The sequence below is a fragment of the Leptonychotes weddellii genome, chromosome 7, assembly GCF_054177405.1.
Source record: "Leptonychotes weddellii isolate Sample4059 chromosome 7, ASM5417740v2, whole genome shotgun sequence".
Taxonomy (NCBI): Eukaryota; Metazoa; Chordata; class Mammalia; order Carnivora; family Phocidae; genus Leptonychotes; species Leptonychotes weddellii.
Window position 1 is genome coordinate 75002440 of NC_138375.1, and position 17346 is coordinate 75019785.

Below are 17346 nucleotides of genomic sequence, written 5' to 3' on the forward strand. Positions count from 1 at the left end.
GTAAATGGAATTGTAAATGGAATGTAAATGTAATGGATATGTTTATCTTAAATTTTATTTCTGCTACTTCATTAGTAGTGTATACAAATGCAGCTGATTTCTGGGTATTAATGTTGTAACCTGCAACTTTACTGAATTCATTTATTCTGTTTTTTTTTAAAGATTTTATTTATTTATTTGAGAGAGAGAATGAGAGAGAGAGAGAGCACACATGAGAGGGGGGAGGGTCAGAGGGAGAAGCAGACTCCCTGCTGAGCAGGGAGCCCAATGTGGGACTCTATCCCGGGACTCCAGGATCATGACCTGAGCTGAAGGCAGTCACTTAACCAACTGAGCCACCCAGGCGCCCTCATTTATTACTTCTAATAGTTTTTGGTAGTGGCTTCTGTCTTTTTAATTTCTTCTACCTTGGCTGCCTTCTTTTGTATTAAATATTTTTAACATATGCACATTTTTATTTTTAGTATAACTTTACATTTTAATTAATTTCTTCTAGTTTGCTCTAGCCAATAAAATCTACATCTTAATTTATCACAACGAACTTAATACCAACCAGTTTATACAACTTAATTATGATAAAATATAAAAACTTTGTTCCAATATAGTTATATTCCTTCCTCATTTTGTCTGCTATTATTATCATATGTATTAACATATGTGTTATAAACTAAACAATATATTGTTATAATTATTTTTTTATGCAATTAATGAAAACAAATATAATATTTTTAGTTTTGTGGGTTGGTTTGTTTGGTTTTTTTTTGGAAACACTCTGTCCAGTGTAGGGCTCGAACTCACAACCCTGAGATCAAGAGTCACGTGCTCTACCAACTGAGCCTACCAGGCGGTCTTTTATATTAACCCACATATTCACCATTTCTGCACCTCTCTATTTCCTACTCTGCACTTAGATTAACATGTGGTGTCATTTTCTTTAAGCTGAAAGGTTTCCTTTAGTATTTAAGACAGGTGTGCAAGCAACAAAGTCTCAGTCTTTATTTCATCTTCAGCTTTAAAAGCGATGGCTTTATTTTGTCTTCAATTTAAAGGATAGTTATTCTTGATATAGAATATATCGTGGGCAATTTTTTTTCTGGCCCTTTGAATTTCTTCAGTGATGGACTTCTGGCCTCCATTGTTTCATTGATGCTCTTTTATATGTGATTTAATTTTGTCTTGCTGCTTTGAAGATTTTCTGTTTGTCTTTATAATTCAGTAGTTTGATTATGCTATGTCTAGGTATTAATTTCTCTATATTTGTCCTACTTTGAGTCTGTTGAATTTCTTTGGTAAGTATATTAATATTTTTCATCAAATTGTATGTTTGTGTCCTTTATTTCTTCATGTATTTTTTCTATCCCTCTGTCTTCACTCCTGGGATACTCATTACATGTTTGTTTTTTTTCTAATATTTATTTATTTGAGAGAGAGAGACAGATGGAGGTAGGGACAGAGATCAGGAGCAGGGAGGAGAGGGAGAAGCAGGCTCCCTGCAGGGAGCCCAAAGCGGGGCTTAATCCCAGGACCCTAGATCATGACCTGAGCCAAAGGCCAGGAGCCCCTCATTACATGTTTCTTGATATGGTTTTGATTGTCCCAAATGTCTCCGAGTCTTTGTTCATTTATATATTTATTTATTTTATTTTATTATGTTATGTTAATCACCGTGCATCATTAGTTTTGATGTAGTGTTCCATGATTGTTTGCATATAACACCCAGTGCTCCATTCAGTACGTGCCCTCCTTAATACCCATCACTGGGCTAACCCAACCCCCCACCCCCTCCCCTCTAGAACCCTCAGTTTGTTTCTCAGAGTCCATAGTCTCTCATGGTTCATCTCCCCCTCTGATTCCCCCCCTTCATTTTTCCCTTCCTGCTATCTTCCTCTTTTTTTTTTTTTTTTTTAACATATAGTATATTATTTGTTTCAGAGGTACAAGTCTGTGATTCAACAGAGTCTTTGTTAATTTAAAAAACATTTTTTTATATCTTTAGATTGGGTAATTTCTATTCATCCCTTTTAGAGTCACTGATTCTTTCATCAGGTTATCTTGAATCTGTTGTCAGTTCCCTCTAGTGAATTTTTTTTTTTTTAAGATTTATTTATTTATTTTAAAGAGAGAGAGCATGAGTGGGAGAGGGATAACAGAAGAGGGAGAGGGAGAGAATCTCAGGCAGACTCCCCACTGAGCTTGGAGCCTGATGCCACACAGGGTTTAATCCCACCCCTGAGATCAAGAGTTGGATGCTTAACTGACTGAGCCACCCAAGGCCCCCCATCTCTAGTGAATTTTCTGATTATACTTTTCCACTTCAAAATTTCCATTTGTTTTTTTTTTTTTAATTTCTGTTTCCTTGTTGAGAATCTCTTATTTATTGTTGTCTTACTTTCCTTTCATTCTTAAATAAGGTACCTTTGGTTCTTTGAACATGTTGATAATAACTGCTTTGAAGTCTTTGTTTAAATCTAACATTTACGGACACTCAAATGGTTTCCCCTATTTCTTTGCATGTTTCATAATTTGTTGAAAACGGGATATTTTAGATCAGCTATTGTAGCAACTCTGGATTCTGATTTTTTTCCTCCCTTAAGGTTTTCGTTGCTTTGTTCATCTGCTTGTTTCTTGGTTTAGTAATTTGCCTAAACTAAGTATAGTGACATCTGTCTCCCTTGTGATGTGTGGCACCAATAAATCTGTTTTTTTTTGTTTTTATTTTTGATTTTTAATATTTTTGAGTTTTGCATTTGGCTTTCTAGGACTTGCTCCTGTGTCTGTGTATCTTAAATTATAAGCTGATTGTTGGATACTCCTTGTGTTTAAACACAGAGTCAGTAAGTCTTTTTTCATCTATTCATGGATCTTTGTAGTGGTAGAGGAATGCATTTAAAGTTTACACTGTTTTCAGGTGTGTTCTGGCTTTCACTCTCTGCTGGGCTCTTTCACATTTGCTCTATGTATGTGATTATTTGGCCTCAGGAATATTTGTTCCCCTCTGGTCTCCATTGCATATTCTCTCAGCCTTAGCCAAGAATATGTCTGCCCCAATTACGACCATGACCTTGGACTAATGGAGCTGTTTACTCTCCCTGCTTGCCAATTTCTAAGATCATCACTTCCACTGAAACACTGTTGGACGTGGACAAAACCTGCCACTAAAGTTCAAGTTACACCCCCCTTTGACCACAACAAAGATGTTTCCAGTCTTTTTCTTTTTTTTTAAGATTTTATTTATTCATATGACAGAGAGAGAAAGAGAGAGAGCACAAGCAGGGGGAGTGGCAGGCAGAGGGAGAGGGAGAAGCAGGCTCCCTGCTGAGCAAGGGAGCCCGATGGCGGGGCTCGATCCCAGCACCCTGGGATCATGACCTGAGCTGAACACAGATGCTTAATCAACTGAACCACCCAGGGACCCAAGATGTTTCCAGTCTTAATGATCTTCCCCAACCTGGAAGAACCTCTGTACTGACTGAATTGTGTTTTTTTTTTTTTTATTCTTATGTTAATTCCCATACATTACATCATTAGTTTTAGATGAAGTGTTCCATGATTCACTGTTTGTGCATAACACCCAGTGCTCCATGCAGAATGTGCCCTCCTCAATACCCACCACCAGGCTAACCCATCCTCCCACCCCCCTCCCCTCTAGAACCCTCAGTTTGTTTTTCAGAGTCCATCGTCTCTCATGGTTTGTCTACCCCTCCGATTTTCCCCGCTTCATTCTTCCCCTCCCGCTACCTTCTTCTTCTTTTTTTTTTTTCTTAACATATATTGCATTATTTGTTTCAGAGGTACAGATCTGAGATTCAACACTGACTGAATTGTGTTTGATGGTGATAAGAGGCCAGACCAGAATGTCACAGGGTCCTAATGTTCTTATCCAAAGATTAGCAGTCTTTCAAATAAACATGCCTCTCAAATTGTTATATCCCTCTGGTCAATTTCTAGAGCACTGAAATGATTGTATTTGTCAATTTTGTCTGGCTCTTTAGTTTCTTTTTGGGAGAATATTTACTGATTGCACTCAGCCATAGCTGGAAGTCCTACTTCTGGTTTTGTATTATGTATGCATTTTTTTTTTCTTTACTCTCTTAACAGTGATGGAAAATTTACATGTTCTATTAATTATTTTGTCTCTGTTTTTCTTGGGGTAAATTTTGTTTCATATTGCTTTCAAATGTGGAAAAAGAAAGATTTTCTTCAAATGCCCAGTGGTTCTTGGCTGTGCATTCATACTAGAAAAGAGAAATTCAAGTATGCTGGAAGTCAGCTAAAGGCCGGAATGAGGCCAGCTTTTCTTTGGGGGTATCCATACCCATAGTGCCTTTCCTCATTTTCTAGACTATTAATTCATTTCTTTCAAGCACAGCTCTTCTCCCATCTATTTATTTTTTTCTTACTCACAGTCAGATATTTAACTATGAACAAGTAAAAGACAAAGTACATTCTTGCTTGTACAAAAAGGTAGGAGAGGGAGATTCAGGATATTTTAGCTTCACTTCTTACTCCACACTTCTGTCAAGGATATCAGGCCATTCCTTTAATTGCAACACTCTGCACACATTCTAGAGTTTGACTTTTCCTGCTGTATTTCTTCCATGAATGCTCTTCCATCTGTCACTTTGTATAAATTTGTAGTGATGACTTTCTCAGTCTCTTCATTGTAATGGTTTACATCCTCTCCCCCAACCAACACATACCTTTATTATCTTTTAAGGGGGCCTCTGGGGGAGGGGAAATGCATGCTGATTGATCTTCCTAACCAAAAATATTGTCCATATATTTTTTAATTTTTTTAAAGTAAACTCTACCCCAACGTGGAGCTCAAACTCAGGACCCCAAGATTAAGAGTCGCATGCTTCACCGATGGAGCCAGCTAGGCGCTTCTTGCCCACATATTTTTAAACAGTTGCAATAGAATGCGTACATGCTCTCTTGGGTCCTGTTTTCACTTCACCATTTAAGCATTTTCTACATTGCTATAAGTCTTTATAATTATTGTTTGTAATGGTATATGAACACATTTTTAAAGAAGCAGTTTGTTGTGTTTTCATGATTACAGTGGTTATTATATTTTAGTTAATACCTCCCCTTTCTTTTACCCTTTTCTCCTTCCCACCATCATGCTATTTACCTTTCCTCAGGTAACCAATGATAACAACATTGACAGTTTGTGAAGCAGGAAATTTTAATGTTTTTCCTTTGGTCAAGCTGATTGGCTGAAAGCTATCAAGAAGGGCATTTTGCCCTGGAACAGGCTGGCATCGTCATCAAAAAGGCAATTTCAATTATTTATGGGTTTTCCAAGAAGTCTTGTGATTTCAGCTATGAAGTGTAGATGACATGTTGTATCACTGTAATGGCATCCTAGCTTGGCATCTTCATCTTAGTTCTTAGATGGAACTGAACAATTTCTCTCTCTCTCTTTAAATTCCTGTTTCCCCTTTTGGTCAAATACAGTTACTAGAGTGGCCAATTGACTATGAGGGTGTTTGTTTCTGATGAAATAACAACTGGAAGTCAGTTTGGGATAGTGGATGTTAGTAACATTTATGTGCTTGCATATTAACCACCAGAGAAAGGCAAGAAGAATGAGGACAATCAATAAATGTCAAAAGAAACATTTGGAAGCTTCTTCATAGCAGTTTTCTAGTCGATGGAGGCCTCACCAAGAGATCAATTTTGCTGATTAAAGATAACAAAATAGTCTTTTCTATTAAATAATTCATTGATTAACTTTTTTAGTAAGGCAACATAAAGAATAAAAAGCATAGGTTTTGGAAAAAAGTAAAAGTCTATTTGTGTAAGATGTAAAACTAAAGAAAAAATATAAGAATAAGAGTTTGGCAAATATCCTGGATAAGAACATCAGTATACAAAATTATACAAATACATATTTAAACAAAAAATGAAAATGTTTTTGCAAAGAGATACTGTTTACGCTAACGTTGAAAATATGAAGTTCCTAGGAATACATCTAACAACAGATATACGAAACTCCCATGGGGAACATAGTAAAGCATTATTGTGTGACAATAAGGACTCAGAAGTGGAATGATATACCATACACATGGCTTGCAAAAATCAACGTTTTATAGGTGCTCAATTTAATCAACACAGTCTCAAATTACTGTCTTGTTTTGGTGGGGAAGGGGGAATACTTGACAGTAGATTCTAAAATTATATGGAAAGACAAAGGGCCAGTCGTCAAAAATAGCAACAGTGTACTCTGTTGGAGGGAAAGACAAATAGATTGGCGAAAGAGTGGTCCAGGCTCCGCAGCATTGGGGGCATTACCTGGAGGCTTCTTAGAAATACAGAATCCCAGGTGCCAACCACCGATCAACTGAACCAGAATCTATTTTAACAAGATAATCCAGAGGAGTGAGAAAAAAACTGGTTTTAATAAACTGTTCTGGAAACTAAACAGGAAAAAAGGAATTGTATTGAAAGGCATTGCTTGTTTTATGTGCTGCATCCATCCTTTACTCTCTATAATCTACATTTATTGAGGAACATTTGAAAAATCAGTGATAAGGAAAGGGATGTTTTGAATGTACATTTTCCTAGGTGCCTCTGTTACTCACGTGCCTATAACCTATGGATCATCTTGTTAATAAGCTTTTCTTAGGTACCCCAACTTTAGCACGTCTTCTTTATACATTTCCAGCAACTCTCGACTCATGCCTGTATGTCAGAACTTAATGATAATAATGTCACTACCAATGTAGACAAGTAATGTGACTCTACCCTCTCCATAGTGACAGTGATTAAGTTTTATCTCATTATTTTATAGGTGTATTTTGTATATGTTGGGGGAAAAAAAAAAAACTCAGCTGAGGATAATAAGAAAGGGCAGCTCTTCTACTGACCACCTGGAAGGAAATAATTTTCCACTTATTTGGGATTAGAAGACCAGCTCATTCTTTGAGTCTTCTGAAACAAAATTAGGTAAGAAATGTTTTTCTTCGTATTTTGAATAATTTGTTCTCTGCCTGCTCTGTCTCCTTGAAGGCTTCTATAATTCTATTCCTTTGGCCTCCAAGAGAAATACAGTTAGCATTTTCCTTGAGAAAGTTACTGTGCCAGCCAGCTGTCAGCCTTATGATGTACCTGATCTCCCATGTCAGGGGAAGCACAATTCAATTTTAAACTGAGTCTTCTGCACAACAGTGCAGCAGGGCTGCCAGCCTCTCTTTTTATGTACCTTTCTTTGAAATGCTGCCTTCTACACAAACAGTATAGTTTTATTTTTAAATCCTTTGTGTGAGATAAAACCACCACTAACTGACTTTACTTGTCTTTAGTTAAAAATCAGTGAATTGAATGAAATAATCTGTAAGTATTTCTGCTCCTTTCTCATTTCTAGGAAATAAAGTACCCCTGCTTGTTTAACTTATGACTTGTCTAAACATGTTGAAAGCATTGACTCTAAGACATAACATTCAGACTCTGAAAGGGAACTGTGACAAGTTCAGTCAAAAGGGAAAAGAGGAATAATTTATAAAAGGTGCTGCAGATAATGATGCCAGCCAGTTACTTTAAAATGCATCCATCTCACCTTTTAATGAATTAGATTTGTCAACAGCAAATGTTTTATGCACCACTTCTAATAAAAGTGGCATGCTAGGAATGCAGTGCTTTGAGGTTGGCTGCTTCAAAGCTTCAGGAATATCTTCAATTCAAAGATATTTTTTAAATAATAGATATTAAAAAGTATATTTAAATAATATTAAGGTTGTGACACAAACACCAAATGACAAAATTCAGGAGTTTCAAAGCAGACACCGACATGCCATCACTATATTCACATAGAAACTGTTTCTTAAATTAGGAGTGCAACAGACTCATTTGGGGATGGTGTGTCAATTTAACTTTAAATTCTCTTGTTGTTTTGGTTGGTGTCACAACCTTAATGTCAGCTTTTCAAATAGGTTTCTACATTTCCTTTGGTTTGGGGTCATTAAGAAATGCATATGATAAATCTAAGAGGCAGAAATAGGTCACAATGAAGTGGAATTCCTTGCTTCTCTGCTGTTGAAAGACAGGTAGTACCTGCCTCGTAAGTGGAAAAGTTAGCTCAGGCATTTTAGTAAACTTCTGTTTTTGTTTTTTGTTTTTTTTTTTTTCAGGAATTTGATTCAGACTAGTATAGACCGAAGTAACAAGACATGAGATGTTGATATAATTCTGTTGTTCACAGTCTATTCTTCCCGTCCCTCTCATCCTAACCATTGGATCTTGTTGTTTATCACCTCTCTAGATGTTGAAAATCACAATTCCCACGCTTGATATTTTTTTCACTAAAAGTACAAGTTAAGCATGATGGTTATTTCATTTGAATAATCTTTATTCAGTGTACTTGAGTATATGTAGCCTGCCTTAAAACTTCATGTGGCAGTCCTTTTATAAAACACTTCTATGCAGATTTTCTAGGGGTGGGCCAAAATCTTGGGTTTTTTTTAAATAAACTTGTTATAGAAAGTAAAATCTGAAGTAAAATATGATATGTTGTGTGTTAAAAAATTTTCTAGTACCCCACCGCTCATTAAAGGAGCAACTAGGAGCATTCTGCAGGGAAAGAGCAAAAGGAGAAGGAGGAGGGAAACAGTAATTTATTAACCCACATTCCTCTCTTTTCCTGGATTCTTAACTGTCATGATCTCACAGCTCAGGTCTGCAATGTCTATGCTGAATCTAGTTGTTTTTTTGTTTTTTTTTTTTTTAAGATTTTATTTATTTGACAGAGAGCTTGCGTGCGCGCCAGTGAGCATGAGTGGGGAGGAGGGGAGAGGGAGACGCAGGCTCCCCGCTGAGCAGGGAGCCCAATGCGGGGCTCGATTCCAGGACCCTGGGATCATGACTTGTGTCTAAGGCAGACGCTTAACCAGCTGAGCCACCCAGGCGCCCCTATGCTGAATCTGGTTTTAATTTAGAAAAATACACATATTAGAATCTGTCCCATAGTTGTCTTTTTCATCACCTCTGTGAGAGATACAAAAGATTAAAAGAGAAGCAAATTACCTATTGATCTTTTCTTGCTGACGTAAAGATACTGACCAACCTAAAATACCACGTAAGTCTCATCTCCTCCTTGACTGAACCACCAGGTTTTACCTTTCCTGGTTTTTATCAGTGACTGAGCAAACATTAATCTTTCTTTTCTAGTGTATTCCACTCCATTCCCTGGTATCTCTATTTTTCAAGCAGTGTTGAATTTTAGAAATTTTTAACAGTTTTCATTTGGGATGATGCTATGAAATTTTATCTTCACTTCTAGTCCTAACTTTACTTTTCCTACCCACTGGACCCTCCCATATCACATCATTTTTAAATCATCACAATTCCAACAAGTAATATTCTTTTGAAGCCCATCTTCAACAATGAGAGAGAATTATGCTGCATTGTGTAGTGGTTTGAAAATGTGTACGTTTGTGAAGGTTTGGGCTAAATCCTTTAAACTCATTTAAACTATACTGGTGCCGGCTCCTGGGTGGCTCAGTCGTTAAGCGTCTGCCTTCGGCTCAGCTCGTGATCCCAGGGTCCTGGGATTGAGCCCCACATCGGGCTCCCTGCTCGGCGGGGAGCCTGCTTCTCTCTCTCTCCCACTCCCCCTGCTTGTGTTCCCTCTCTCGCTGTGTCTCTCTCTGTCGAAAAAATAAATAAAATCTTAAAAAAAAAAAACTATACTGGTGCCCTTGTCTGAACAACTTTTTTTTCCCCAGAATAACAAATGCCTCCCCTTTTTTTAAAGATTTTATTTTTAAGTAATCTCTATACCCTACATGGGGCTCAAACTCACAACCCCGAGATCAAGAGTTGCATGCTCCCACCAATTGAGCCAGCCAGCCACCCCGAACAAATTTTTAAAAACATGATTATTATTCATACTAATATTAGTTCTGATTTTGATTTGATAAAAATGAAAAGTTTTAAACAAAATGGCTGTTTCTAAATTCAGAGGAAGCTATTCAAATAAATGAATTAGAACTCACTGTACACTTGAGATATAAAAAAGTTTCTGGCAGAGAAAATATTTTTTTAAATATTATAAGCCAAGCCAGCTTCATGCAAATTCATTTAGAGCAGTTTCAGATTTATGTATTTAATAAAGCTGGGTAGTGGATCTAACATATATTTAACATCCATCGATGTACAGTGATGTTCTAGTGACTGCCTGGGAAAGAATGATGAAATTTTATTTAGTGTTTCTGCTATATCAGTCAGTTCTATAAATGACTTTCTAATGGGTTACAATATATGCTTTTAATAGTTTTCTGTAATATTAAGTGTTAATATTTATTGAGTGCTTTCTATATGCCAGCAGCTATTCTACATATTATCTATGGATTATCTCATGTAATACTCATAACAACACTTTAATGATCTCGCTATTTTACAGATGTGGTAGAGGCTCACAAGAAGGTTGCAAAACTAGTTAGTAATGGAGCTGGAAGTCACACACCAGCAATATGACTCCAAAGCTTGTATACCAAACCCTCACTACTCAAAATGTGGTCCCTGGGCCACAGGGACCCATTACCTGGGAACTTGTTAGAATTGCAAAATCTCAGGCTCCACCCCAGACCTACTGAAAATCTACATTTTTAACAAGATTCCTAGATTATTGGTTCATTACATTTGAGAGCATAGTTCTAAACCACTATGCTCTCCTGCCCTTATATACAGAATAAATTTTTTAAAAACTGATTTCTATTTTTTTCTACAGTATAATACTGAATTCTCGTCTTTATGCTATTTTAGGGATTCCTATCATATATAAAGTGTATTATAATGAGATCTGATAAGTAAATATGAGCAGGGATCCCATGTAGACCCAAGTTATCTTAAAATCAATTGTGTAAAGAGTAGGAGGAGGGGCGCCTGGGTGGCTCAGTTGGTTAAGCATCCAACTCTTGATTTTGGCTCAGGTCATGATCCCACAGTTGTGAGATCAAGCCCCATGTCAGGCTCCAGCTCCAGCAGGGCATGGAGCCTGCTTAAGATTCTCTTTCTCTTTCTCTCTCTCTCTCTCTCTCGAAAGAGAGAGAGAGGAAGGAAGGAAGAAAAGAAAAGAACAGGGTAGGAAACATTCCAGAGTGTAAACAATAGGAAGTCTTTCTCTCCACAAAGCAGCTAACTTCTTCAAGGCCTGAGACTTTCTTACAGTCACTATGTAGCACACTGAGTACAAACTCTAGAGACTGGCTGCCTATTTCAGCTTCTATTTCTAGTTTTGTGGGACCTCAGGAAAGTTAAACAGCTCTCTGTACCTCAGCTTCATCACTGGGGAAATTAGGTCTACATGGTACTTACTTCACAGGATTACTGTCAAGATGAAATGCGTAAGCCATGTAGAGGATCTAGAACAGAGCCTGATATGAGGCAGGTGAATAAATGTTAGCTTCTATAGTTTATTGTTGTTAGCTATCATTTCCATCTTAGAATAGAATAGATTCATATCTCATACTTCTTGGTTATCAGTTGGTAATAAATTGATAAAAAGTTTTATTAGCAGAACTCACCACATAAAGGGATATCTTTGCTATTAAGAGTCCAAGCCATAAACTTCAGTATTTGTATTTTTCAGAAAAATGTCTCACTGAGGCGCTTCCCTGCCTGTGAGTTCTGCTAAATGCCACTTGATTGTGGTGCTTAACCAGTTAATTCCAGTGAAATCAATTCAAAATCAAAATGAAATGTGTTAATATATTGAATATTTAAATATATGTGCTTTTAAATTGAATAAAGATAATGAGGATTATAAGCCCATTTGGCTATCCACTTGCATAAGTAATACAGAAAAATTAAGTGGATAAAGAATGTTTGTTTAAAGACTGAATGCTCCAGTAGCTTATTTGTTTCCTTCTGGGTGAACGTAATTCTGAAATTAATCATTACAGTCTTTAGGGGAAGTACTCACTTAACAACTTTTCAAGAATATATCTAATGTGTGAAGTGAGATTGCATGTTCCTGGAAAGTAAGTACCATTTTAAAAGCTGATTTGTGAAAGGCATGGAGATAAAAAGAGTTGGTGAAAAGAATGCCCTGGAAAACTTTTAAACTGCCAATTCCAAGACCCACACCTAGAGAGTTCTCTTCACTGGGCCTGGGATGAGGCCCAGGTATTTGAATTTTTAACAGTAGGTGGGGTAATTCTGCTTCAATTAGTCTTTGACTAGACTTTGAGAAACACTGCAGTAAAGGCAAAGACATGAATTTGATGCTATTTGTTTTCCATTTTCTTTATCTTCTTTGGTCTTTCTCCCTGCCCTCTGTTAGTGATCCCATTCCAGTCCTTAATTTTTTTTTTTTACCCTTTCTCAAAAAACATCTCTTCCAGATTTATTAGTCATGTCTTTGCAGATGGTTCTACATAATGATCATAGGGTTCTCTTTTTAATCTAAAAATCTCTAAGCCAAAATGCAGGTACTTAAATCAATTTAGAGGCTGTGGGTGCATTAAAAAATAAGTAAGAAAGAAGAGAGGAAAAGGAATAGAATAGGAAATATCAAAGCAAACATTAAGGGTAAGCAATGTTTCATTAAACTTTTAAGATGGGTGTGTGCACACATATGCATGAGATTAGAATGCACTTTTTAACCTGTGGATCATAGTCCAAAAATTTTGAAAGATACTGTCTGAATCCCAGTCTTTGGAATTTCAGTGTGACATTACGAGCAATATGTTTTTTCATGCATTCCCCTCATGTATTGCCTCCATCTCTATTCTGGACATTTCCATTTGTATAATACACTCAAAATCATCTGTGTGAAATTGCATTTGCCATGCCTTATCACCATTTACCTCCTATATTAAAAAAAAAAATCTATTCATAACTGTCATCCAGATTAAAGTTTCAGAATTTCCTTTGTAATAGCTCTTTCTATACAAACTGTCATGTAGCCTCATCTCACTACCGTGTTCTGTCCTTAGGCCCTAACCAGCAAAAAACTTTATGGGGACCATACTAGTAACCCACTCCTCAGCTAGCTTCTTAAAGGCCAGCATGGACATGCACTGGATGATATCTAGGCACGTGTGTGTGTGTGTGTGTGTGTGTGCGTGCACATGCGTGTGTGTGTGTGTAGCAAAAGCAAGGTTTATTGAGCCATAGCAAAATGGTAGTACAAAGCTCCTGAGGAGGGTGGGGACCCAAGAGGGTTGCCCTACTGGATGATATCTATAACAGCTTTCGGCAAGACTGTTGGAGCCTCTGACAATAAGCATGCCCTGTTCTGTATGATGCCCATCCTTTTTTCTTAGCCACAAGATGAGTTGGGTTTAAAATCCAAGCTTGTTTATGCCTGGGACATGTAATACCTGCCTGGTTTTCTCTCAGCTATAATTGCCTGCTTCATTCAATAATCCCAAGCTATGTATACTCTGGAAAGTCATTTCAAAAACCACCTTTCCTTTTCTTGTGGCTCATCCTCTTCCTATTCATCATCACCTTCATGTGGATTAATTCACTGTCCTGATTGATCTTCCTACCTCTGTTACCTCAAACCTTCTTAACACTCTGTTTGAAAAACATTTATACAACATTAGTTAGGTATTGCCTTAGTAAAACAAACACAAAAACAAAAAACTCTGACTCACTGTTTTGTATAGGATAAGATCCAAATATTTTCTTTCTAGAGGAAAAAAGGCCTCAGCATACCTGTCTGGCCATAGCATACCTCTTCAGTTTTTGTTTGTTTTAAGTAAGCTCTAGGCCCAACATTATGCTCAAACTCACAACCTTGAGATCAATAGTTGCATGAATAGTTGCATGAATAGTTGCATGCTGTACTGACTGAGCCAACCAAGTGCCCCATATGTCTTTAGTTTTATCTTCCACTATTTTCATCCATTAGTTTTCTGCTCTGGCTCCCCCAAACAGTTCCATTTATGTTCTAGGGATATTCTCATCATTTTAATTACCAGAGCCCGCTGTTGGTGGTGGTTCAGGAACCTGAAGCAGGTAGCTGTGGCTGGGGTTTAAGAGTGGGATCCCAGTACATACAAAGAAATCTCAAGATGGGGACCTAATTATATACTGGTAATAAGCAAGTTAGTAAGAGCCCAGGTTGTGGAAGAGGATAGAAATAAGCAGGAGCCAAACTCATTATTCACTTCTCAAGTTACTGTCTGAGGCTTCCTATGTCCTCTCTTCACTAGTTGTTGGATCGTTTCCAGAATAGGAGAGGGCTTGAACCTACGTATAGTGAGAGATTAAATGTCTTCACCTGTGGGGCCTGTGAGGCTACGGAGTTTGGAAGATCACTTGGCTCCCACCTTTAGGAATACCTTCACTTCCTTTTTCTGGATGGCTTGACTTCTCTACCTCCATCTGCCTCGAAGGAACTTCCCACTGCAGGATTCTAGGTCATTCGTTACTTGTACCACTCAGTTGACACTAAATTAGTTGATGTCTTATAATATTTTTTGTATTTTTTAAATTTGTTTTTGCTTTTTGTGTAAAAATTAAGACATGCTCATTATAATAAGTTCAAATAAATAAAGGAAGTTATTAAGAGTGAACATTTCCTTTTTCCCTGTCCCATTTTAGTTCCAGTGCCCACAGATTAGCACTAATAGTTTGTTGAGTTTCCTTCCTGATAATTTGGGATGGTTTGTTTGTTTCAAAAGTATTTTACTGTATTATGGTATATAGATCTACAATTTATTTTTTTTTTTAATGAAATAAGACAGCTCTCTGGCAATCTTTCCGTCATGCCATACAGAACTAGATTATCATTTTTATGCGTACATAAGATCCATTTTATCTATGTTATATTTTTATTTAAAATATCACATATTCTGATAAATAACCAGTTTGCCCAAGATAGTCTCATTTTCTGCCTTTGTCGTATTTCATCTGGCTTAGCATTTGTCTCAGATTTTTCATTTTTTTTATTTTTATTTTTTTAAAGATATTTATTTATTTATTTGAGTGAAAGAGAGAGAGAGCGTGAGCTAGCATCAGTGGGGGGAAGAAAGAGGGAAAAGCAAACTCCCCTCTAAGGAGGGAGCTGGATGCAGGGCTCAATCCCAGGATCCTGGGATCATGACCTGAGTCGAAGGCAGATGCTTAACCAACTGAGCCACCAGGCGCTCCTCAGATTTTTATTTTTGAATGAAGTATTGCTTAATAGTTGCATATCATTAAACCAAGCTTAGGGTATATTTTGTACTTCTGCATTCTGACATCATGTCATATGTGAGATGCCAGTGTAGTAAACAGAATTCTCACTTTAACATATGGTTAAATTGGCCATTGCCCATTTCCTTTTTCCAGATCCTTTCCAGAAGTAATAATAGCTAACACATCTTCTTCAAGGGCAGCATGAAGTATTTGTTTATAAAGTGAATGCACTCTGGCATGAGCACTTAGGTACAGCTAACTTTTTCAGGTCTTGGGTGATGCTGGTGGCAGAACTATTTGATGCTGCTACCTCTGCTCATCACTTAATGTGTCAGCCACTTGTGCTGTGCCCATGCCCTTGCCCTTGGCCTGCACATCGTTTCCCAGCCTGTGTTCAGTCTTGCCATAGAATGAATGCAGTCTAAACTCTATTACTACTAAGTCTTTATCATGTATTACACATTTACAACTACTTGTTTATTGTTGGGTAACACACATACACACACAGAGCACTGAATATCCTTTGACCTGCTGAAATGAATTAATGTGTAACTCACAATGGGGGCTGTAATGACATCACTGATCACATGAAAATAAGAAGACATCTATCTGTTGAAGAATCATCAACATCTCTTGCACAGTCATATTTTAAGATTGTGCCTGAAAAAGCTACATATAATACTTAGGTGCAGAAGGTACATTTGTGTACCACTCTGTGAAACTTTACTTTTCACTTAGATCAGGTGGCTGTTCTAAATTAATTTCTCTCATTTGCAGTTATGAGTTTTCTTGTTCATATATGAAAGGTGAATCAATAGCTCTTAATGTATTGGCTCCATTAATAGAACTTTATCAACAGTTAAATAATGCCAGTTTTATATCAGTATCCTTGGATACTTGAAATAAAAAAATGAATTAATTCCAGTAATGGTTCAAGTTTCATGTCTAATTCACAGAATCAAAGTAGAGCATTTAGAAGTTCATTCTGTAAAAGATGAAATACTTAGCATTATTGTGAATACTATTATAAATTGAATTCCAAACTGCAACATGATAAAGTTTTTTAGTCTTGGTGATTAAAAACATGTTGTGATGGAGCATAACATCATAAAAATTTTTAAATAGAACCTGTGAAGAGAATTATACTTGAAATATGTTGTGATGACATGGTAATTCGTAATTACACCCCAAAAATTTTCAAAATCTACCAATCTAAATAGGAGATGTTCTTGTCAAAAAGTACAAATATTTATACATACGTAAGATAACCAGCCTTAACTTTTTATGATTAGACTGCTTTTGAAGAAAACAAATAACTTAAGCATGGCAGTATGTACTTTTTCTTTTTGGATATTAGAAATATTTGAAACATTGAAGAATTTACTGTTTTTTATAAATTGACTTTAAGTGCCTATTAGGGTATTAAATACTTTTTTTTTTTAAGATTTTATTTATTTATTTGAGAGAAAGAGCATGAGACAGTGAGCACAGGCAGAGGAAAAGGGCAGAGGGAGAGGAAGAAGCAGACTCCCCACTGAGCAAAAAGCCCAACATGGGGCTAGATCCCAGGACCCTGGGAACATGACCTGAGCCAAAGGCAGACACTTAACCAACTGAGCCATCCATGTGTCCAGTATTAAATACTCTTGTAAAATTATCCTCTAATTTTTTTGTTGTACTTTCTTCAAAATCGGTTAGAAATCTTTAATGAAAGTGTTCAACAAATGGTGGAGAAAAAAAATCATTTTATGTGAAGCATTTAGGGAACTGAATTATTGAAAACAAAGCTCACATATAGGAAGACCTTGAAATGTATCCCCATGAAATTTAAGGGGAAACTGAACAAATTAAATGATGAGAACTCAAATGGTGTACAAGATTTAGTTGTAGAATTCCATAATTGTGTTTTGAAAGATGTAGACTTATGAGAAAAATCTTTTCATGGAGCTTATATTTTTAAAAATTGTATAAATTGATATTCTAGTTCAGAGTAAAGTTGAAGTGGGAAGTCCCATAATTCTGCAGCATCTAAATTTAGCAAAACATTAAAAAATAATCATAAATATTTGATGAGTTTTTTTTTAATTTCAGAAATTTAATTTATGGGTATTTGAGGTTTTTTTTTTTTTTTAATTATTGGTCCAAAAAAGGCACTCTGCACGGAGACAATAAACCAAAAACTACTACTTTTAAGAATGTATTTTATTATTAAAA

General features: G+C 36.5%; 1 protein-coding gene across 5 annotated transcripts in view; it reads left to right on the forward strand.

Moving 5' to 3' along the window:
• The window catches only part of KIAA0825 (KIAA0825 ortholog), a 380793-nt gene that overhangs the window by 17373 nt on the left and 346074 nt on the right, over positions 1 to 17346 (forward strand). For 4 of the 5 annotated variants that reach the window (XM_081826564.1, XM_031038286.2, XM_081826566.1 and 1 more), the window contains exon 2: positions 6797 to 6951. The exons of the other annotated variant lie outside the window; for it this stretch is intronic. The gene's annotated coding sequence lies outside the window, so the exon portion shown is untranslated. The remainder of the gene's footprint in view (positions 1 to 6796; positions 6952 to 17346) is intronic. 5 annotated transcript variants of the gene reach the window in all.